Source organism: Callithrix jacchus, chromosome 17 (genome assembly GCF_049354715.1).
Source record: "Callithrix jacchus isolate 240 chromosome 17, calJac240_pri, whole genome shotgun sequence".
Lineage (NCBI taxonomy): Eukaryota > Metazoa > Chordata > Mammalia > Primates > Cebidae > Callithrix > Callithrix jacchus.
In genome coordinates this window covers 9,029,053-9,053,727 of record NC_133518.1, presented here as the reverse complement: position 1 = coordinate 9,053,727, position 24,675 = coordinate 9,029,053, and the positions used below count along the sequence as shown (strand labels likewise).

The window sequence follows — 24,675 nt, the reverse complement described above, 5'->3', positions numbered from 1 at the left end:
TAACAGCAAAACAATCATTTTTGTCAAACTTTAAAAAATATGAGAACTTAAATATCACCTGCAACTATCTAGAGGTTCTTATTCAAAGTTTTTGTGTGACTTTGGGTAAATCACTTCACAGCTCTGGGCTTTAAGGAAGATTTGTCCGGAGGATTTCCAAGATTCCCATCCTCTGAATTCAAAATTTTGACTTTTAAACAGTTACTTATATGACATTTTGCCATTTGGGGTTTGTTATTCTTCTAATTGGTTTCATTGTAATTACCACGGAGCCATCATAGTTTGTCTTTCAAATATCAAGTGACCTTCTGCCATTCTGGTGTTTGATTTGCTGACAGTTGGAAGATGTTTACCCTTTGCAAATATTCATCAATAATGGTCACAATTTTCATAGCATCACCACATTTTTGCGAAGAATCTGATAGTTCCCTTACCATTGCGGTACCTCATTCAGTTGGATTGTGTATTTGAGAGTGTCAAAGCCATTCTTAGGGGTATGTTGACTTTCTGCTGGTGATACCTAGCCTGGTCTGCCTATTTTCTTATGTTTTTCAGTTAGAATTAAATAAAAGTTGTGATTCATAGATGATATCATTTGTAACTGTGGGGAATGTTGCAGGCAATTTTAACAGAATGAGACTTTGTTTATCTAAACATTCCTAAGCATAGAAAAGGTAAAGTAAAGATACAGTCTTATAATCGTACGGGACTACTGTTGTATGCACAATTTGTCATTGACTGAAATGTTATGTGACACATGATTGTATATACGGGAATAAGTAATTTCAGAGCTGAGTCTCTAAGCTTTGTATCAGTTCTAGAAATTGCTCATCTAACTACACCATGTGTTTCTCTGTTGGAGAGAGATTCACTGTCATTCATACTATCTGGGTTGAATAAAAAATTGCTAAGCAATCTCTAAATATTTCTGTTGAATATAAATTAAAATATCAAAAAAATAGAAATGGGGATACAATGGAGCTAGGAGAAGATCAAGGAAAAAATAGTATTTAACAATGGCACCTTTCACAATTAAAAATAAGAAGAAATGGATTGATGTGACAGTTGTCAAAGTTATGTTGAGGTGATCTCAGAGACTGCACGAGGCTGCACGACAGCAGCAAAACCAAGACGGTTCAGAGAAGGTGGTGGGAGAGTGGTGCCTTTGTACTGTCTTCTGATCCTGCAAGCCCTGCTCTCTAGCTGTTTCCTGCCTGTTCACTTCCGAGCCAGATCCCTACAACCTAGCTACACTTCTGATCTAAATACCTGGAAAATTAGAATTTTTTGTTATTATAGTATGGTAAATCAGAACCACGTAGTGAGTATAGTATAGTGAGTGTAACTGAGTGGTACTGGGAAAATTGGCGTAGTCGGGGAGGCAGAAGACCTCTCAGAGCTCTAGTTTCCTGTCATCTCTCATATTCTATGACTGTAACAGTAAAACAGTTACTAGTGATTAAAATTAGAATAGAAATCAGTCCACGGATGGAACGTAAGTCCCAGGCACACTGCTGAACATCCTCAATGGGCAATGTCAGCTCTCAGCTTTATTGGCCCCATTTACTTTGCCCGGGCTTAGAAATTAGAACAACTCATCTCATATGTGATGATGCTTAGGTAAATGGACTACAAATAATGGATATTCTGTCTTCTCATACATTTCTTCTCAGGGAAGACGTCTGTGGGTGCAACACGGACTTGAGAATGATATGAACAGAGAGAGGGAGTTGAGTGAAAAATGTAAATAGCATAAACGACGAGGAAACAAGAGCAGCAGCAAAGAGAGGTTTGTTGAGTGTCTAAGACATGTAATGTGTTTCACACACATCATTTCTAGTCTTTTTAGGAGCTCTGAAAGGAAGACAGTTTTATCTCTATTTTACCGATATGAAAAATGAAGTTCACATGGATTAAGAAACTTGCTTTTTGTATCTTGCAGCCTCCTGTAAATAAACATTAAAACCCACCCTTTACTTAAAAAAAAAAAAACTTACTTAAAAACCCTAAATGGTAGTCAGGAGATAAATGTTCTTTTATTTTCAGCTTCTTTTTCCATTAGAAGCTAGAATAGTTGGTAGTGTCTCTTGGCCTGAGAGTAGGGCAGGTGGTCATCTACTCCCCGAGACCCTCTAGCAGGTCTTAGTAGATGCAAAGAAAAGATTATGAAACCGATTATTTTTAAGGGATTGGAAAATCCGAGGATGCAGAACAGACTTTTGGTTTTTGGGGGTCTTTGGCCTCTTGACATTCTGATAACAGACCGTTGAATTGGAAGTTTTGGGGCTTCTTGGACTGTGAGATCGTTGAACACCTTTGAGCTAGGTGGCTATGTCTTTGGAGCTACAAAAGTTTCTGGGATGGCAGTCATGCTTGGTTCTGTGAGCAGACAGGTCCAAAAGCAAGGCAAATTGTTAACATCTGCTTGGGGCACTTTCTGCTCAAGGCAAAAAGGGAAGGTGCTATTCAGTTTACCAGATACAGGACAGACGCTTTTCTCAAAAATAGAGGATTTGCATTATATGGTCCCCCTTTTTTGCTGTGCCTATAAAAAATGTGATGTGACATGGACTGCATAAAATGAGAAATCCTAGCTATGGCTACATTAAAAAGAATGCCCAGAAGCATATCCAACTATACATACCCTGGCTATCCTGGTTCATGTACACTCTCTATGGTATAAGCAGTATAACATAACTATTACATCCCTAGCCATAAGTTCACAATTTAATACTCTTTTGTCAGATCTATGACACATTCTTAAATGTTGAATGTTTACCAATTATAAGACTGATTATAAGAAAATGAGAAGACAAGCCATAGACTGAGAGAAAATGTTTGCAAAAGAAACATCTAAAAAAAAAAGGAGTGTTGGCCGGGCATGGTGGCTCACACCTGTAATCCCAGCACTTTGAGAGACCAGGGTGAGGGGATCACGAGGTCAAGAGATCTAAACCATCCTGGCCAACGTGGTGAAACCCCATCTCTACTAAAAATATATGAAAATTAGCTGGGCGTCGTGGCACACGCCTGTGGTCCCAGCTACTTGGGAGGCTGAGGTGGAAGGATCGCTTGAACCCAGGGGGCCGAAGGTTGAGTGACGCAAGATTGTGCCAATGCACTCCAGCCTGGTGACAGAGCAAGACTCGATGTCAAAAAAAAAAAAAAAAAAAAGGAGTGTTATCTGAAATACACAAAAAGTCTTAAAATTCATCAAGAAAATGAACAACTTAATTTAAAAATTGGTTAAAGATATCATAAGACACCTCACCAAAGAAGATGTATAGATGGCAAATAATCATGGGAAAAGATACTTAACATTGTATGGCATAGGGATTGCAAAGTAAAACAATAATGAGGTACCATCCACCTATTAAACTGGTAAAAATGCAGAACATGACAACAGCAAATGCTGGGGAAGATATAGATCAATAGAAACGTTCATTCATTGCTGTTATGAATGTGAAATGGTACAGCCACCTTAGAAGACAGTTTAGTAGTTTCTTATAAAATTAATAATACTCTGATCATACAATACAGCAACTGTACCTAAATCAGTTGAAAATGTATGTCCATACACGAACCTGCAGGTAAATGTTTATAGCAGCTTTATTCATAATTTCCCAAACTTGGAAGCAGCCCAAAGGCCCATCAGTAGGTGAGTGGGTAAGTAAACTGTGGTACATCTTGACAACAGAATATTATTAAGTGCTAAAAAGAATGCATTATTAAGCCACGAAAAGACATGAAGAAACCTTAGATAACTATCACTAAGTGAAAAAAGTCAATCTGAAAAGACTGCAGAGTGAATGAATCCAACTAGTTGGCATTTTGGAAAAGTCAAAACTATGGGGAATGAAAAAAAATCAGTTGTCAGAGAGTAGTGGGGAGAGCTGGATGAATAAGCAGGACAGAGGATTTTTAGAACAGTGAAGAGTATCTGTATGATACTCTAATGATGGAAACATGTCATTATACATTTGTCCTAACCCACAGAATGTACACTAAGAATGATCCCTTATGTGAATGATGGACTTTGAGTGATAATTGATGTGCTGAGTAGCTTCATCTTTTGTAATAAATGTGCCACTCTGGTGGGGGCTGTTGGTGGTGGGAGAGGTGGCTGTGAGTGTGCAGGAGAAAGGGGTGCATAGGAACTCCCTGTGTTTCCCATTTAATTTTGCTGTGACCTTAAAACTGCTCTAAACATAAAGTTTATATTTCAAAAATTCATGAAAGAAGAAAAAAATATCACTGCAAATTTTACCATACTTTGACAATTATTAATGGAACACCTAGTATATATTAGGGGTTGTTCCAGACACGGGATAGAGCAGTGACTCAAACAGAGAAAAATCCTTGCTCAGTGGAGCTTATGTTACACCTCAGACAGAGGGAGGGCTCAGAAAACAAGCAAAGTAAATTATAGGTATAAATGTTAGTAAATGCTATGAAAGAATTCAAGCAAGGGGAATAGGGAGAATATGTAGGAAAGGGGATCTAGTTAGAGTGTTTAGGGAATTTTCTATTTTTGACATTTAAGGAAAGACTTGAAGGAGGTGAGAAAATGAGCTATAAAGATATTTGAGGGTAAGGTATTTTGGGCAGAAGGAAGAGCAAGTGAGGACCCTGAGGCCTAGGAAACAGATAAACAGGAGGCCAGTATAGCTGGAGTGTATTGAGCCAGCAAGAGATTGGCGGAGGCGTTCGTCATGATAAGGATCAGCCAGATCACTTAGGGCATTATATCCCATGGGGATAATTTGGCTTTTATTAACAACTGGAGTAAGACCGGAAGTCATTGAATGACTTTGAGAAGAAGAGTGATGTGTTCTGACTTAACCTTTTAATATGGCGACTCTGGTTGCTATTTAGAGAACCCTCAATAAGGAAGAGGTTAAAAGATGGAGATTAGGCTATTTTAACAACCCAGATGAGCAATATTGTTGGCTTGAACCAGAGGGGTATCAATGGAGGTAGAGAGAAGTGGTTACACTCTGGGCATACTGTGAAAAAAGGGCTGATAGGATTTTTCAGTGGATACGTGGGATGTAAACACTAGTGTGGAGCCAAGGATAGCTCTAAGGCTTTCTGGCTTGAATATCTTAAAATATAGAGTTGGCATTAATTGAGATGAGAGAAACTTTAGGAAAAAAACAGTTTTCATGGGGACCAAGAACTTGGGAGTTAGGATTGGGGCATCTTAAGTTTGAGACATTTTCTCTCCAAGTGGAAATTTGAATAGATTGATTTAGAAGATGGAAAGAAGGCTAGTCTAGAAATATTCATTTGGGAACTGTTGGAGTAAATATGGCATTTAAAGCCACGAGGCTGGCTGAGGTCACAAGACACTGGTACTGAGGGGATATTGAAGTACTGATTCTTGAATTCTCCAGAAGAAATAGAGCAGAGATGTGAAAGGACTTTCCTTAACTATACACATTTTGACATAATCATCTTCTAACGTGGTGTTTCATTTGCTCTGCCTCACATAGCAATGATATGATGAACATTTTCCCATTTTATTATATATTCTATAACATCACTTTGAACGGCTTTCTTACGAGCTTATTATAACACATGAACCTAATCCCTTATCATCAGTCTTTTGAGTTGCTCATGATTTTCTCACATTACATTTTCAATGACTATTCCTATATATGCATGTTAGAATACAGAAGTAGAATTGTAGAAACTTTTGTTGCATTTTGTCAGATTTCTCTCCAGAAAATTTGTAAGAAGTTACACGAGAAAATGCTATTTCTTTACACCTTCCCTAAACTAGCTGCTAATAATATTTGTAATCTCCAATCTGATAGATGAAAATGACTGAATATAAAATTTCATTCTTGTACTTTAGTATTTCCTGATTGGTAATGCAGTTGAACGTCTTCCTGTGTTTGTGTTTTTACTGGCCATTGTGGGACATGATTTCTTTTTCTTTTGTTAGTTACGGCTCAGTTATAGGTTAAGATGACCACAGAGCACTTTCTGCTCACTTTCTCCATCAGAGCAGCTCAGGCTGGGGTTGGCTGTCCTTAGTGTAAGTATCGGGATCAGATTCAAAGACAATCTTCACCTTTGTATCTCCAGTGAATATGGTTGGTTTTGGCCTGGGGGAGGAGGGCTCACTTTGTAAGTTTGCAGTTTATGAAGTCCACATGTGAACAGTGGACTAAACAGTAAGAGAATTTCTCTGCTAATGCTCTGCCTCAAATCTCAGTTCATAAGTTCAAGAAGACAAGATCTTTGAGTTAGACCCAGTCAAAGATTAGTCAGCACAAACATATTGCAATTCTTAGACTTCTTTTTTCCCCTCATTTAAGAAATTGTTCAATGCTGAAATTTAACAAAAAGGTAATACCCAGTATTTTTACATATTGAAGAGACAAACCATATTTGGAACTTGGCAGATAATTTCAACTATTTTTATTGTATTTTGTGCCTAAATGTTTCAGGCCTTGGCAAAATCACAGGTATTCTATGCCAAGCCTCTCTCTACCTTTATTTTCTAACCTATGTGTATTTAAAAAGAAATCCTATATGTCTGATTTTTATTCCTTTGCCCTTAAGTTGTCACATAATGGAGTTTATTAAGATGTGCTGCATGTTCAGAAGAATTTGAGGCTTTACCCTTTTGATAGAACCAGGATATGTCATTTGTTGGCTGTAAATGCAACTTGAACCTTAAGAGGATAAAATTTAATCTGAAAATTTCAAAATATTTGAAAATCATGAACTAAGAGAATAACCGTTTTGGTGTTTTTCCTTTTGGTTATCATTTTTATATATTTGTTTCTCAGTTTTTATTTTTAAAAAAAGATAGTAAAGTTTTACAGAAAACATATGGATCAATTATACCCCAAGTCATAAAGACTAACTCAGAATTAAAAGTACAAGCCTTCTGATTTTTCAAGAGGCTTCTGAAAAAACTGAAGTGAAATTATATTAATAGCATTTTCAAGAGGTCTATTTCAAAATGCTACTTGACTCTAGTATATACTGATGCTCTTGGAATGATCTAGCTCTTGTGATACGTCCACAAACAGGCCAATGAATATGCAATTTTTCATAAATTTCATTGCTTCAAGTCATTAGTAAGCCCAAACCACATTTGGAATCATAATTGTTTTAAATTTTTAATTGAATTATGATGATTACTTGACTATAATATTGCCATTTATTTAAAATTGTATGCTTGAAGACTCAATCTTTCAGTGAGAAATCTTCATTTATTTACCAAAAGGAAACAAAGAAAGTTATCAGAAAAGATAATCATTCCACCAGAGCAGTAGTAAAAAGCAAAAACCAGGACCAGGTGATAAGAGTGGGGGGACTTTTGTCCCATCTTCTGAACTGCATGCTGAACGCATCATTCAGTTTTTCATCTTTGCTTTTTGCAAATCAAGTTTCTTTAATTTGCAAAAAGACAACTCAATGGAAATGGTAGTTTTAGGTAACATTTAAACATTGGCCTTTGTTTACTTTTTTCTGTTGACAATGGCAGCCTAAACACAATTTGTGGTCTGCCTCTTCGGTCCACATATTTAGAAGTAGTAGAGAAAATGTTTGTTTGTTCATGTCTTTTACTGATTAAATATATAGTTCATGTTCAGAACAACTCTTGGCATATCACAAAATGGGAAAATTCTTAGGAGAATGGAGACATAATCCTGGGAGGAAAGTGCTAAACAATAAGGATGCAGGGCAAGGATGCTTCATGTAGAGTCTGTGGAAGCAAAAGGCAAGAGGTAATCCAGGAACAACAATGAGATTGTCTACCAGCAGCTGAGGCAAGGAGCGTGGGACTTTGGAACAGGCAATGTGGTGCTTTTAGTAGCTGGCTGATGATAACCTGGAAAGGAAAGGAGCTCTCATTCCCAGAAGACTAACTATAGCATACATAGCCCAATGGCACATACACACCCTGAGCATTGGGCAATGCAAGTTTGCAGTGACTTGAACTCCTCCCTGCAGACAATGTGGGTGAACAGATGCAGAAGATAATTGAAAAGAGATATCAACCACAAAATATAGTAAATCTAAGTAGTATTTGGAGAAATGTAAAGGATAATGAAATAATGTAAAAGAAGAATAGACAGTTATAAAAAGAACTAGAAATCTTGGAAATAAAACTATAATTGCTGAAAGTAATTTACAGCTGGGTTAGAAGAAATATATGCTTATTGTAGAAAGCTGAGAAATTGCTGAAAGTTATTAAAAAGTTAGAAATATCACCTTAAATCTACCACTCAGAGATTACTGCTATTAATATTTGCGTATATTTTATTCTAGCCATTTTTTCACATTTTTATATAATTCTTGTTATATACTAACTATAGTATGTCTACCTGTTAACCCTCCTTCCCCCTGGTGAATTTAGGAAAAAGGCAACTTAAGGTGCTGCTAAGTGCCTTTTTCATTAGCATATTTTATGCACTGACTTTTTATCATAGATCATTTTATCATAATGGCTTAATTCAATCAAGAGTCTAAACACGGGGCTTGTGTTTAGCTCTTTAACATTCTGGTGGCTGCTGTGTTGTCTTCTTTTCACGTTAAGCTTGGTAAAGATGTGAGTATCCACTTTGCTTTTAAGTGTAAAGTGTTACTTTCGTGCTTAATATTTATGTCTCTTATAATTACTCCTATAAGAGGTCCACTGTTACTAGCAACTTCAGCTCTCAGGTTAATAATCCTGCATTTTAATGAGCTCTAGGTAATTATACTTAGAAGTCCAAGACTTCTTTTCAAAAACTGTAAATTGAGGTTCTTTTTTTTACAACTATGTAATTTTAATTTCATGTTGAAGCACAATGAAAATTTGCATATTACAGTACAACTGTAATTTTAGAGGAAAAATCAGTAACAGACTAGGTAATTTTAATTCAGGTCACTTCTACAAAGGAAACACTGAGAAAAGGCAGAATACACTGAGAAAAAATTTTCTTCAGAGGCTAAAGAATTAATCTATTAGTCACCTTGAAAATAGAGCATACAAATAGGAAAACGTATGGAACGAGTTGGTTTTCTGCTTTGTGAAAACAGTTTTGTTAAAGCAAAGTCTCACAAGTGTCAAATGCAAAATAGATATTTCAATTGCTCGCTTTCCTCCAACCAGGTAAGTAGTCAAATTGACATGACCAGAATCACAGGAAGTTTGAGTCTTAAAGCAGGCACATTCTACTCCCTTTCCTCCATTAAGTTGATTTCCTGCTGCCAGCTGACCGCACTTACGGCAGGTGTCTCTGCTTGTACTTTCCTGAATCTCAAGGCGTAGTGGCAGGTAAAATTTTTAGCTAGGTAAATTCATGTTAATGCTCCCAGGCACATTTAAGCTTTTATCTTGGCATATTTTGAGGGCAAGGCAGTCGAATACCTCCATGCTTCCCTCTCCAAATGTTCAAGCACTTGGTCTTGGAATGAGTGGAGTGCTGGAGTGAAGACAACTTGGAAGAAACTCAATATACCTGGGATGATACTACCCTGTAGTGTTGTGTCCTGTTAGATCGGAGATTATAAATAACTCAAAGCAGGGGCTCAGGCTTAGAGATCTTCTAGCTGCAGCTCCTGCCGCAGTATCTTACAAATAATACAGTGGATAAGGGCACACTTGTGAAGGCAAGTTCCAGCTGTTAGACTTGTGCCTGTAAAACTTGATTGTGTGAACTTGGATAGGTTATATAACTTCTCCAAGTCTGAGTTTTCTCTCTATAAAATGGGATCAATAATAACCTTCCCTACACAGTTTTGATTAGAAAAACATAATCCATGTAAAGTGTTTAGCATAGTGGCTCTAAGTGTTTGACAGAGATTTGTTCTCAAGTAATCATAGTTCTGACTCTGCTTAGAAGTACTTGATGTGTTGAAAATTTATCTTTCTTCAAAAGTTTTATGCTCCTCAAGGATGAGCAGTTATGTTTTGGTTAAGTAGCACTGACAGCATGCTTTCCATATTAGCAAGATTTAGTTGGCACATAGGAAACATTTCGGGAAGTCCGTTTTTAACTAACGAGGCAACTGAAGGCATTCTCACTGATACCTACAATGCAGGATTGGATGAAGATCAGTTTCAGTTTTGGAGTAAATGGACCTTGCTTTTTCTATATGAGGCAGCGTATCTCCCTAGGCTGTCTGTCAAGTAAACATTACTTTTTGAGGTCAAATTCTAAAAGACATAGCAGATTTTGCTGTCTTCTCCTAGACACATGTGCCTCATTTCCTTGAGCAACCTTGCTATCAGTTTACAGATTATTTACCTTTTTGAGAGTTTTTCCAGGGAGAAGAGATTTATTTTACAGAGAAATTAGCTAGAGAAAAAAATTCTACTTAGGCAGTGCTGAATATATAAATTTGCCTTTTGTTTAAAATTAACCTCTCGTCCTTATTCATTGTATTTATGAGGCCTACAACAAGATGACTATAGACTATAGCTTTGTGGCTTTCTGAAACAACTAAAACTAAATGCAATAAAGAAAACCATAAAAAGCAAAGTTTATCTCCTGATCTCTCTGTGATATCACACTGGATAACCTTGTCATACATTTATTTGAAATAGTAGCCTGTTGAATTAACGCTCTTTACAGAAATATTATTTAACTTTTAATGAATAATGAACAATTTAATTGATAATGAAAAATTCACTAGTTCATGATATCTTATTTCTAATAAGACAGAAATAAGAGAGTGGAATTACATCATTTAGTTACATGTTAATTACGTCATTTAAAAGCTCTTTATTTTTCTACAATGCAAGGGTAAGTACACACTTGCAGGTTTATGCAAACTTTAATCAGACACATAGAAAAACACATCAGCATTTTAGAAAGGGAAATGTACTTAAGAAATATACAATTTTTAAATTTTACAATTAAAAAAAATTTTTTTAATGTGTTTGTTTCACAACGCACACTGGGGCCTGTTGGGGGCTGGGGGCAAAGGGAGGGAGAGCATTAGGAGAAATACCTAATGTGGATGATGGAGTGATGGGTGCAGCAAACCACCCACCATGGCACATGGATACCTATGTAACAAACCTGCATGTTCTGCACATGTACCCCAGAACTTAGAGTATAATTTTTAAAAAGTATCTTTCTTCCTTAAGTACATTTCCCTTTCTAAAATGCAAATGTTGATCCATTAAGCAATGTCAAGAGAAAGTCAAAAAACGTAAACCGCTAGAAAATTGGGTCTGTGCCATGAGAAAACTGGTGCAACCCGAAGTGTCAAGCAAGTAACTGAAAAAAATCCATGTTCAAATGAGATTATGCCACAATAATCATAATTATAATTACTTGTTTTCATTATAATGTAAACTGAATTTCTCCAGACGTCACCAGCCTATGGGTATAAATGAGGTCACCTTATTAGTCATTATTCAAATTATGTGACTCATTGTGCACACCTGAGTAATAGAGTTCTGCAGTCCTTCTCAGTTATTTCTGCCAGTTTCTAGATGTGCTCAGCAACAAACTTTTCCTTGCCATATCCTGTCACTACTTTGCTATTGATGATTCTCTAAGAACCATAGTCTCTTCCACATCCTTGTCAGCTATTGCCCTCTTGGGCACTGTGGTACCTCCACTTTTCTACCAGTTTCTCTTACTGTGGCACTGAGACAGTGTTGTGCCCAAGATCCAGGCAATTGAATGACCAGGTGTAGGAAGAAGAATGGCTCTTTCCTCATTGGATTTTTCTCTGTAAGTGACAGGGTCCGCAGTAGCCTTGATAAGCAACAGCTCTTCATTGAGACTTTACTGCTCTAGGTGGGATGTAGACAGGAGTCTGTCGGAGGCAGGGCATGGAGACGTATCCAAGTAACAGATATCCTTAAAAGATGCTGGATTTCTTCTAAGTCAAGTTCGCATGCATTTTGATCATCATGTGTATTGAACTGTGAACAAGTCCACTATACCATTTTGTCTAGCCATAGGTGTAATACATAACACAGTGAACGTTAGTGATATATTGGAGACTGTTATGTAACCCACCTAGTTTTTACAAATGTCACATGTAGATAATTATTATTATCACCTTTGTAGAACAGGAAACAGGCCTAGAAAGTTTAATATGTCTAAGATCATGGAACTAGTACATGGAGGACTACATTTCAAGGAAATCTGAATCTTAAGTTTGAGTAACGATGAAAGTCCATTAGAATAATAATATAATAATAATAAATCATGGCCACTATTATTGCTTTCTTGATACTATCTTATGTAATCATCATAAGCTCACTAAGAGGTGAGCTCACTGAATTGTGGAGATAAACAGGGTAACAAAAAATAAATAATTTTTCCAAAATCCTCTAGCTAGAAAATGAGAGACCCATAATATGAACTTAACTTTGTCCAGTTCTAAAGCTCTTTGTTCTATGTAGAGTCTTAGAAAAGTACCTTTGTGCCTTTATGTGTCTTGGGGACTAGGTTTTGTCTTCAAGTATTTGAACTTTCGAGTTCAGCTCTTCAATTTGGTGAAGCAATTTGCTGCTGGGTATTCTTCAACAAGTTACTCAAGTGTTCCAAACCTTAGATTTTTTTCATCTGTGAAATGAAAATAATAACAGTAGAACCTACCTCATCAAATGAGGTCATTCTTGCAGAGGTCACATTACCTGATACACAGAAGTACTGAGACTTTGTTAGCTGACTTTGGTATTAAGAAAATTAGACATCAAGTAGTATGGCTCTAAAGCAGTCAAATTACAAATGTTATATAGAAAAAACAAAACTGTCCCGTAAATCTTTAAAGAAATTTCAAGATTTTAAAACCAAACAGTTTCCTTTAAAATTAGTTTTTATACAAAGAAAGCAATTCTGTACAGCTGAAGAATGAATTCTCTTCAAAAGTTAGAACTGGAAAGGCGAGTCTGATCCAGCCTGCAGCAGAAAGATTGTTCAAACAATTGTTCTAAATAGATTATGATCCTTGTGGATGAGGAGGTCATGAGCTGAAAGGAAGACTTTGTAGGTAAAATTTTAGCTAAATTAGAAGAGGCAAGATATCTCCTGTGATCATAGGAAGGGAATTTCAGCAACTCAAGACTTTTTGATATTTGAGTAGGCCTGAAGAAATTATTTACATTACTATTAAAAGAAACTAGACAAGAATAGAGAAAAACAGGCAAAATTCACCTTTTTCCCCCGAATTCTTTAATCATTTGTTTAAATAAGACTGGGAAAGACTTCAGTACTCCTGAAACTATAAACACAGAAAAGGAAGCTTCTGTGAAAGTGTATATAATTATGTAGTTACCAGTAAATTTGAACAAAAATCAGTTGCTAGAATGTTATAATAAACTGCAATCTGAAAAGTCTTGCTGTACCTCACCCAAGGTATTCAACTTTGTCTCCACACACAGTCTTACCTTTGGTTTGGCCCTCATGTATTTCCCACCACATCCCATTCTCTTTACCAAGGATGTGCTCTGCTCTTGGAATCTGTTCACCAACCCAAAGTTCATCAGTCTTTCTAAGCCAGTTCAATTCTCAACTGATCTAAAAAAGTGTGCTTTAATTACTTTAAGCATTTTGGTAAGTAGAAAAAAATGTAGACTCTTAAGACTTGTGTTTGTTCAAATCATGTCTAGGTCATTTACTGTTTAACTGGCTTGACTTAAACCTCTCTGAGTCTCAGTTTTCTCATCTTTGGAATATACTGCTTATAGAATTTTGTCATTGTGAAACATAATAATAATAACTATTTTGAAAGTTGCCTTAAGCTCTTATTACATCTTATTTTATAACTATGGTTTGGACCTAGGTTTGCAATTCTGGCCATGATAGAATAAGATATATCAAATTTACCCTTCAAATATCATAAAACTAGAAAAACTGCATGCAACCTGTGTTTTCAGTCTTTGCACAATGCATAGCGTAGTGCTGGGATCACGGACAGAGGAAACGCATGAGGTGAGCTCCGTATTCATTGAGGGTTTCTGCATGAAGGTCCTTACAAAACTGCAGTCTCTGGTTGTGGAGCCCTAAGAGATGGCAATGGTCTTATGAGATGTAGAAAACAAAGATTGTAGATGGGGACTGCTGAGGAAGCTGGAATTTGTGGATCAGGGCAGTGAAGAAGAGGAAATGTTTAGAGAAAGAGCTCTAGAAATCTGCACTAGGGCTGCCTTGAGTCTCTGGCTGAATACTAACATGTGTTCATATAAGGCAAGATTCCATGAGGTCTGGCGGAGAGTGGCCACTGGGATGTGTAAACTGAGCAGTGTGATTCTAAAGATTTCACTGTACTAAGAGACTCAAGTTCATCTAGCCAGAGTGAAATTTGGGAATTCACCTGAGACCACAGAAAGGCCAAACCTTCAAAACAGTAAGGATTGGCTAGGCATGGTGGATCACGCCTGTAGTCCCAGCACTTTGAGAGGCCAAGATGGGTGGGTCACCTGAGGTCAGGAGTTCAAGACTAGCCTGGCCAACATGGCAAAACTTCATGTCTACTAAAAAAATACAAAAAATTAGCTGGGGTGGTGATGGGCACCTGTAATCTCAGTGACTCGAGAGGTTGAGGCAGGAGAATCACTTGAACCCGGGAGGCAGAGATTGCAGTGAGCTGAGATCTCACCACTGCACTCCAGCCTGGACAACAGAGAGAGACTCCATCTCAATTTAAAAACAAAAAAGAAAAAAGAAAAGAAAAGAAAGAAAGAGTAAGTGTCACAGTAAGAATTACTCCGAACCCAACCTACCAAAATCTATAATTAAGCCTAAGTAGGATCAAAATAATCTACCAGTAAATTAATTGGGTAGTAGTGCAAAACTTAAGACTTTCTAAAGATAAAATAAAAATCTAGAATCTCAACAAAATTTCTAGACATTTGAAGAAGCAGGAAAATGTGACACATAACCTGGAGAAAACTAATCAATGAAAATAAATGTAAAGATATTACAAATGTTGACACTGACAATGTTTTAAAATAGCCACGTTAAATATATTTAAGAATTTAGAAGAAACTACAAAAGTCTGCTGAAATTATAGATGACAGAAACAAATGAAACACAACCCTTGCTCATGGATGGATAGAATCAATATTGTGAAAATGACCATACTGACTTAATCACGGTAGATACATTTTTAAATGTGCTGCTGGATTCCTTTTGCCAGGATTTTATTGAGGATTTTCACATCAATGCTCACCAGGGATATTGACCTAAAGTTTTCTTTTTTTGTTGTGTCTTCTTCCGGTTTTGGTATCAGGATGACACTGGCTTCATAAAATGAGTTAGGGAGAAGTCTCTTCTTCCAATTGTTTGGAATGGTTTCAGAAGGAATAGTGTCAGCTCCTCTTTGTATTTCTGGTAGAATTCAGCTGTGAATCTGTCTGGTCCTGGGCTTTTTTTGGTTGATAGACTATTAATTACTACCTCTATTTCAGAACTTGTTTTGGTCTAGTTAGGGATTCAACTTCTTCCTGGTTTAGTCTTGGTAGGGTGTATGCATCCAGGGATGTATCTATTTCCTCTAGATTTTCTAGTTTATTTGCATAGTGGTATTGATAGTATTCTCTTATGGTAGTTTGTATTTCTGTGGGGTCAGTGGTAATATCCCCTTTATTATTTTTTATTGTGTCTATTTGATTCTTCTCTCTCTTTTTTATTAGTCTGGCTACTGGTCTATTCATTTTGTTGATGTTTTCAAAACACCAGCTCCTGAACTTATTGATTTTTTTGGAGGGTTTTTGTGTCTCTATCTCCTTCAATTCTTCTCTGATTATTTACTGTCTTCTGCTATCTTTTGGATTAGTTTGCTCTTGCCTCTCTCGCTCTTTTAATTGTGATATTAGGGTGTCTATTTGAGATATTTCTAGCTTTCTGATAGGAGCATTTAGTGCTGTAAATTTCCCTCTTAACACTGCTTTAGCTGTGTCCCAGAGATGCTGGTACATTGTCTCTTTGTTCTCAATAGTTTCAAGGAACTTCCTAATTTCTCCCTTAATATCGTTATTTACCAAGGAGTCACTCAGGAGCAGGTTGTTCAATTGCCATGAAATTGTGTGGTTTTGAGTGAGTTTCTTTTTTCTTTTTTTTGCAAAGCACCAAATCTATATTTACACTTCCACATATCATAACATAACTTTAAGCTGAAATATATCATAAATAAAACAAGAAATGTCTACTGTTTGCAACTTAAGTATCAACAATTAAAATAAATCAAACTGGAATGAAATAAATACATAAACAAAAATCCCACAAATTGTACCTCTATTTTATATACTGTTGTCTCAAAGAAAAAAAAACACATATAAAATCAGTAGTATACCAACAATTAATACTGATGGACACAAAAACATATTTTGAAGTACAAAGGGCTGTAGGAAAATAATTGTTATTTTTATACATTCAAAAATGTGGTTAAAAAGACAAATTTGAAAGCCCAAAAAATTCCAGTGTGACACAAACTGACTTGCTTTCAAATAGATTTGGTGATTCTTTTTTTTTAAATGCAGACTTAAATTCCAGCCCTCTAGTATCACAAACCCTCTTTTAAGATTTATGTTTCTAGTCATAGCAAGCTCTCTGTAATACTCATTGGATTAGGCAAAGATTGAGTGAATCATCTTGTAAATTGTTAATCTTCAAAAATAGGCTATAAAAGTGCAAAATTATGAAAACAAAATCTAGATTGTGTACATATGGCTCAGCTTGTGAACAGGAAAAAAGTCAATAGTGTACACTTTCCTGATACAAAGCACTTCATTGCAATGCCAGCAGACTGCTCTCAAATTAGTTCTCCCTTGTAACACAGGAGCTAAGATTCCTATCAAGGACAACTTACATTGCATAATTTTTTAAAAAATAGATTCTTCTAGAACTTTACCCTTGCTCTATGGAGAAGAGCAAGGCCAGAAAAATGAACAGTGCAAACTTATTTTTGAAATAGTTTCTTAATAAAGTCTTTTGTGGTCGCTAAGCCCATGTACTAATAAACTCAGCCATGGCCAGCACATTAAAGTACAAAAATTTCAAATATCTAGGAAGTCAGCTGGTAGCCATCTTCTCTAAAACCCAAATTGCATGTGCATTGAGAAAAATGTTACTGCTTCCAAGCAACCGAAAATGGGAAGGTAACTGAGGTCCAGAAACTATTTTCTCTTTCTCGACTCCGAGGGGGCTCAGCCAGCAGTTCCTTCTTCAGAATCAACGTCTCTATAATCAACTCTAGCGTGTCTGCCCACAGCTCACCCAAATGCCAGACACACTAAGACTACCACATACAAACCTAAAACATTCCCCAAAAACTTTCCCTTAAAACTGTTTCCAAAATCCGCAATCCACATGTATAATTTGGCATTTATGTTTTTATATGCTAATTTAGACAAATACCCCAAAACGCTGAATTTTCCAACAAAAATGATTTGATGGAAACAAATTTAACTAGCTGCACATATAGTTTCTTATGTTTACACCATGTGTGGCTCTCCTCTACAGAGAAAACGCTTCTCTGTAGACACACTTACTTAAAAATCCTGTAAGCCATCCCAACCCCCTCTGTCAAGGATCCTGAGGTTCCATGACAATCTGGAGAGGCAAGGAAGAAGGTGCCTTCCCCAGCTGACATGCTTAAACTGTGATAAAATGCCACCAAGTTCAGAATGGCTGACCTCCTTATCTGCAGCACATATTCATACAGGGTCAATACTTCCATTAACAATTTTAAGACAACAATAGGTTTCAGAGGATTCAACATAATACAAAATCATTGAGAGTTTAAAAAAATACATTTTAAATGAAAGAGCACAATAGCAAAACTGCTTCAAGTGATGAGCTGTATTAGAGAAAAGGAATACACACAGTATTTGAACAAGCAGGTTTACAATTTAGATATTTGCAGATTTTGACCTGAGGCGCAAGCATTATATACTTTCCCCCATCCCCCACAACCCAAATGATTTTTCAGCAGCACTCAAGTGAGTAAAAATTCCATTTCTTATTTGGTTGATTCTAAAAAAAATATTATTCAGGGACAAAATAGAGCTTTCCAGTCCCCATGTATGAAGGTTCCAACTAGTTTTTGTAGCTATTTGTTACAAAAGTGAACTGAACAACTTTACAAAACTGTGGTGTTCCTTGCAGATTCCTTGTATGTTCTATGCACAGTACAATCACAGCTTATTTCAGTAGCTTTCACCATTCACTTCTCAAAGGATAAACTACAATTCAATTTCATGGAGAGTAAGCCCTGATGTGCACCAAGACCTTTCATCCCCCAAATTAGTGAATCAAGCTTTTTTTGTCGTTTGGACAGTAATTTGCGTTCCCAATAAAATTCTCATGGTTTCTGTTTTGTACAATGCTGTTAGATGAGTGTTGATATGACACAGGCCTTTTTCTTTCTAACATTGAGCTGGAGGCTGGACTCCTAGCAGGTCTGCAAGTATCGAGTGGCCTGGAGCCACCATAAGGCTTCTGAACAGTCAGCACGTTTGTAACCCGACCTCGCTCGAGTTCAGGAACCTGGGTTTGGGGGGCAGCGCCTGCGACGGGTACATGCAGTCCTGTAGCAAAAGCAACGTGATGCCTCTGACCAGGTGGTATTTGGGAAGGTCACAGCCTCTTCTGTAATTGGCCCCAGGCTACTGGTTGACTTGAAAGGCAACCATGGTGGACTTCAGTCTTTTTGGAAGGGGCTCACTGAAGTCAGCCGCAGTGTTGCTGGCACTCTGATTACAGAAATAGTCTCTCCCTGGAGGTGCCCATGGGTTGTCGTTCTTGGGAGGGTAGTCAATGGAACGATTGATGCTGCCACCGCCCAGGGTGGGCTGAGAAGGAGCTACCGGGAGGGGTTTCAACTTTGTCTGGGGTCTTTTCATCTTCTCCCGTGCGGGGGAAACACTGGTTTTAGGAAACAGCTCAGACTGCTGTTGTTGGCTGGTGGCTCCGGGGCCCCCAATATTCTGCTGTGGCCTGTGGGACTTCCAGCTACTTGGGGCTAACATGCTAGAGTCTATCCCTGGAGTCAGAGGGGCCTTGCTGGGCCCAGGGGGGCTCTGCTTCCCCTTCACAGATGGCAGGGGTTTGGACTGCGCTGGGAAAGCAGACTTGGGCTTGGGTTTACAGAAACTAGACAGGGGAGGCACGTCTTTCCCCAGCAGCACTGGCGGGCATCTGGTGCACCAACTTCTGAGCAAGGACTTGTTTTGACAGTTTTTATGAACGTCAGGATTGTATTTATGTTCCAGTCTCTGGTGCATCATTAAAACTTCTGGATAAAGTGTCTTGAAAGTACAAAATGGACAGTTGATACTTGGAATTAAACCTTTACTCAAAGAAATTGCCGGGCAATTGTGAAGTGCCCCCAGGGATAAGTTTAAAGGTTTTCCATGACAGTCCACACTTTGCCTGTGTCTGCTGTCAGCTGCGCCCTCCACTGGTTTCTCTTTGGGGCTAACTTTAAGGTTACAGGTGGCACTGCCATCCGGAGGAGGAGTAACCTCCACCTGGCTTCTGCAGAGGTTATTTGCCTGAGGTTCAACTGCTGATCTCTTTCTTACCAGGTCCAGGTAAGCAGGAGTAGGGTTTTTATTCACTTTATCAGCCCTGTCATCTGCTGCATTTTTATGGAAATCCTGAGTATCTCTGTGTGCTGGTGAGAGGACAGCGCTGCCCAGAAAAGCCGAAGGCATCTCCTTCAGCTGCTTTGCAGGTGGACTACCTGTAACATCTTTGGCACCATCGAAAAATCTTTTCAAATTTTTGGTTTGCGCACTGTCGGCAGTTAATAGTGCATCTTCAGTGTCCTGATTTTTACCATTGCTCTTGGCTTCAGCGGCAACATCAGCTTGTTTTTCCTTGTAGTGTCTCTCCAAGTGATACCTCAGAGATGTCTTCTGGGCCGTGGCATAGTCACAAAATTCACATTTATATGGTTTTTCACCTGTATGCATTCTGAGATGAATATTGAGGTAAAAATTTGAATGGAAAAACTTTCCACAATAACTACACTCTCTTGAAGATGTAAGATGCTTTATTATTCCTCCATCATTATTTTTATCCAGATGGATTCCTTCAGAAAGCCCATCCTCAGATCTGTCTTCAGAACCGCCTTCCTCTTGATCCACGGCTCCATTTTCATCCAGCGGGGTGGTGAGGTCAGGAGAGCATGTCCCTGGCTGCCTTCCATCCGTGGACATGGTGGGCCACTCGGCACTGGCCCTCCTGTCCTTCTTGTGGAGCCTGGAGTGCAAGGCCAGCTGGTGGTAGGTTCTGAAAACTTTGCCACACTCGGATCAGTGGGTGGGCTTCTCTTTGCTGCTGGGTATCTTGGAATCCACATCCACAGAAGGCACCTCACCGTTGGAGGTTCTACACTTCTCTTTATTTTGCGAGAGGCCTGTACAAATGCCCTTACTTGTTTTGGCCTTTCCAGACCTTCCAAGTTGCTCTTATTGGCACCCCAAATTTCTCCAAGCTCCTCCTAGGAACTCGAGCCATCATTGTCGGTTCTTCCTTCCTGCCCTGATTTCTTCACTTCTTGGCAAATGGCCACTTTTCCCTTGGTTGCCAGCTGCCAAGCCTGGAAGATGGTGAACGGATCGAGCTGAGGTATGCAGTTGACAAGCTTCTTCTTGGTTATGGGGCGAGATTTTGGTCTTAAGTTTAAAAACTGCAGGGACTCTTCCCTCGAAGATGACATTCCCTCTGGTGGAGAGTCAGTCTGTGCTGCTGGGACCAGAAGCAGGTTTTTTTTTGCCATGCACCTTGTTGTGCTCAATTAGAGTTGCTTTATTTGGAAATAGAAAGCCATAAACCATGCAGATTTTTTAAGGACAGGAGATGCTCTTAGCTGCGTGGACCTGGACCACCTCGTTGATGGTTGCTGGACTCTCCAAGCCTTGGTGCAGTTTGCTCCTGGTCCCCGATTTGCTGTTGTGTGTCTGCATGTAGTTTTTAAGAAACCAAGGCTCCTTGAATCTTCTGCCACACATGCTACATCTATAAGTGAAAGAATCCTTGTGTCCTCATGTGGATCTCAACATCAAAAACGACTCTGAATATCTGCCTGCACACATTACAGCTGAATTCTTCATTTTCCTTGCAATTCTTTTCCTTGGGAGATTCTGCCCGCATTTGACTTTTATCAAGAGGACTAAGATACTCTGCTTCAATCTGAAGAATGGCTGGTTCACAAAGGGTGGGCTGGTGCTGCATTAAGACATGTTTATTAAGGTCTTCTGAATGCGTGAAGGTCTGGCTGCAGAACATGCAATCCAAGGCCATGTACCCCTCTATTTGGATGACATTTTTTTCTTGCATCACTCTGAATGGAACAACAGCAGCCCCTTTCCTTGACAAGGCATCATCCATCTCCATTTGGCTGCCGAGAGAGCTGCCAATCACTTCTGGCCCCTCCATGTACATCAAGAGGGATTGAGTTGGCATATTTCCTGTCACTTTCGATTGCATATAAGATAATCTCAAAGTTCCATTGGGGAATCTCTGGAGTTGGAATAAGGCCACTTGTAAGACTTGTCACTCACCCCTCCAACAGCCCTGGGCTTCAGAAATAGAGCAGATATTTATTATAAAAGTTCAAAAGAAAGTGTATAGTCCTATAACTTCTTCAGAACTTTTAGGAAGCTCATTGGTGGTGTCACTGGTTCTTTCTACAAACAAGGCATACAGACTCCCCAGTGCTTTGATTCAAAAATGAATAAGCACAAAGCATTAGTTCTCTTTGTCTCCATTGAATGAGTGTTTCAATTGAGCAAGAAGTCAATCCCAGCAACCTGGAGACAAGGGATTTCCAAACCCTATGGCTCTGGCCCCTCGGCCATTTCCTCACATGGCGGCAGCTGGGACTGAGCTGACACCACTGGGGCCGTCCGTGTTTTCGAGTTTCTTAATCCTGAGTTCTAATTTGGCTGCACTGTGGTGTGAGAGACTATTTGTTATGATTTCAGTTCTTTTGCATTAGCTGAGAAGTGTTTTACTTCCAATTATGTGGTTGATTTTCGGATAAGTGCCATGTGGCACTGTGAAGAATGTACGTTTTGTTGATTTGGGCTAGGTGTAGACATCTGTAGATGTCTACAAGGTTCACTTGATCCCTAGCTGAGTTAAAGTCCTGAATATCCTTGTTAATTTCTAACAGTGGGGTGTTAAAGTCTCCCACTATTATTGTGTGGGAGTCTAAGGCCCTTTATAAGTCTCTAAGAACTTGTTTTGTGAATCTGGGTGCTCCTATATTGGGCACATATGTATTTAGAATAGTTAGCTCTTGTTGAATTGTTCCCTTTACCATTATGTAATGCCCTTCTTTGTCTTTTTTGATCTTTGTTGGTTTAACATCTGTTTGGTCAGAGACTATGATTGCAACCCTTGCTTTATTTTTGCTTTCCATTTTCTTGTTTAATTTTCCTCCATCCCTTTATTTTCAGCCTGTGTGTGTCTTTGCATGTAAGATGGGTCTCCTCAATACAGCACACCAATGGATCTTGACTCCTTATCTAATTTGCTAGTCTGTGTCTTTTAATTGGGGCATTTAGCCCATTTACATTTAAGGTTAATATTGTTATGTGTGAATTTGATCCTTTCATCATGATGCTAGCTGGTTATTTTGCACAGTAGTTGATGCGGTTTCTTCATCGTATCATTGGTCTTTGTATTTTAGTGTTTTCTGCAGTGGCAGTCACCAGTTTTTTCCTTTCCATGTTTAGTGCATCTTTCAGGAACTCTTACAGTGCAGACCTGATGGTAATAAAATCCCTCAGCATTCACTTGTCTGTAAATAATTTTATTTCTCCTTTGCCTGTGAAGCTTAGTCATGAAATTCTGGGTTGAAAATTCTTTTCTTTAAGAATGTTGAATATTGGCCCCCAGTCTTTTCTGGCTTGTAGAGTTTCTGCAGAGAGATCTGTTGTTAGTCTGATGGGCTTCTGTTTGTAGGTGACCTGGTCTTTCTCTCTGGCTTCCCTTAACAGTTTTTCCTTCATTTTGACCTTGGAGAATCTGATGATTATGCATCTTGTGGTTGATCTTCTTATGGAGTATCTTAATGGTGTTCTCTGTAGTTTTTGAATATGCATATTGGCTTATCTTGCTAGGTTGGGAAAGTTCTCTTGGATAATGTCCCGAAGTGTGTTTTCCAGTTTGTTTCCAGTCTCCTTGTTTTCTTCTGGTACTCCAGTCAATTGTAGGTTCTATTTTTCAGGAAGTCCCATATTTCTTGGAGGCCTTATTCATTCCCTTTCCTTCTTTTTTCTCTATTCTTGTCCACATGTCTTATTTCAGTAAAGTGGCTATCCTTTCTTCTGCTTGGTCAATTTGGTTATTGATATTTGTGTATGCATCAGAAAGTTCTCATGCTATGTTTCAGCTCCATCAGGTCATTTATGTTCCTCTCTAAACTGGTTATTCTAGTTAGCAATTCCTCTAACCTTTTATCAAGGTTCTTAGTTTCTTTGCTTTGGGTTAGAACATGTTCCTTTGGCTCAGTGTAGTTTTTTCATTACCCATCTTCTGAAGCCTGCTTCTGTCATTTCATTAATCTGATCCTCTGTCCAGTTCTGTGCCTTTGACCAAGAGATGTTGTTATCAGAGTTTTCAGTATTTTTTCATTGATTCTTTCTCATCTTTGTGAGTTTGTCTAGTTTTGGTCTTTGAAGATGCTGACTCTTAGATGGGGTTTTGGGGGGGCCTTTTTGTTGTTGTTGATGCTGTTGTCATGACTTTCTGCTTGTTTGTGTCCTTTCAATAGTCAAGTCTCTCTTCTTTAGGGCTGCTGCATTTTCCTGGGGGTTCACTTCAGGCCCTTTTCATCTGATTTGCTCCTGTGCCTGGAACTGTTACCCAAGAAATCAACAGCAAAGATGGGCACCTGCTCCTTCTTCTGGGACCTCTGACCTTGAGGGGCACCAACCCGATGCCAGTAGAATTACTCCTTTCTAGGGTGTCTGACAACCCCTGTTGGAGGGGCTCACCCAGTTGAGTGGCATGGAGAGCAGAACACATTTAATGAAGCACTTTGTCTCACTCTTCTGGGCTGCCCTGATTTTTCAGAACCACCAGGAGGAAAGCCTAAGTCTCCCAGTCTGCAGAGACTGTGGCCACTTCTCTCCCTAGGGGCTGAGGCCCATGGACATCCGAATTCTGTCCCTGAGCCTCTGGCAGGAGATATTGCAGTTTCTGCAGGGAACCCCACCCAATGAAGAGGGATGGGTCGGGGTTAAGCCTGAAGAGGCATTCTGCCACAGATTGCCGCAGCCAGTGTGTTCAAATGTGGGGACTAGTCTTGTGACCAAACTTTCTAGCCTCTCTTGCTATAGAAGGGGAAAAGCACAGCCTGGAGCTATAAAGATGGATGTTGCCCTTGCCCCACCGAGGAGCTTAGTGTGTTAGGCAGTTGGGATTCCCAGTGCTGGCTGCTGCCTCTCCCCCAAGGAGCTCAAATGGCTTAGCAGGCAGCCACATCTGGTGCTAGTCCTCTCTCCTCTGGGGAGTTTGGTAGAGTTAAGCATATTCCAGCTGAGAGGCTGCAAGAATCTGTGCATTCTGGGATTGGAACACTAGGTCCTGGTGGCGTGTGTTTGTAAGTGGGATCTTCCCACCCGTAGGTTGCACAGTTCCATGGAAAAAGCACAGTTTCCCTGGCAGGGTAGTGCACTCACTCACCTCCTCCCTTGGTGGGGGAAAGGGGTTCCCTTTTCACATGTGGCTCTCAGGT

The 24,675-nt window shown here is 38.9% G+C and overlaps 1 long non-coding RNA gene and 1 pseudogene across 4 annotated transcripts in view; one reads left to right on the top strand and one right to left on the bottom strand.

Moving 5' to 3' along the window:
• Window positions 1-24,675, top strand: part of LOC144579869 (uncharacterized) — a 285,308-nt gene that overhangs the window by 178,904 nt on the left and 81,729 nt on the right. The window lies entirely within an intron of this gene.
• On the bottom strand, window positions 18,061-21,416 carry LOC100386010 (zinc finger protein 217-like; annotated as a pseudogene).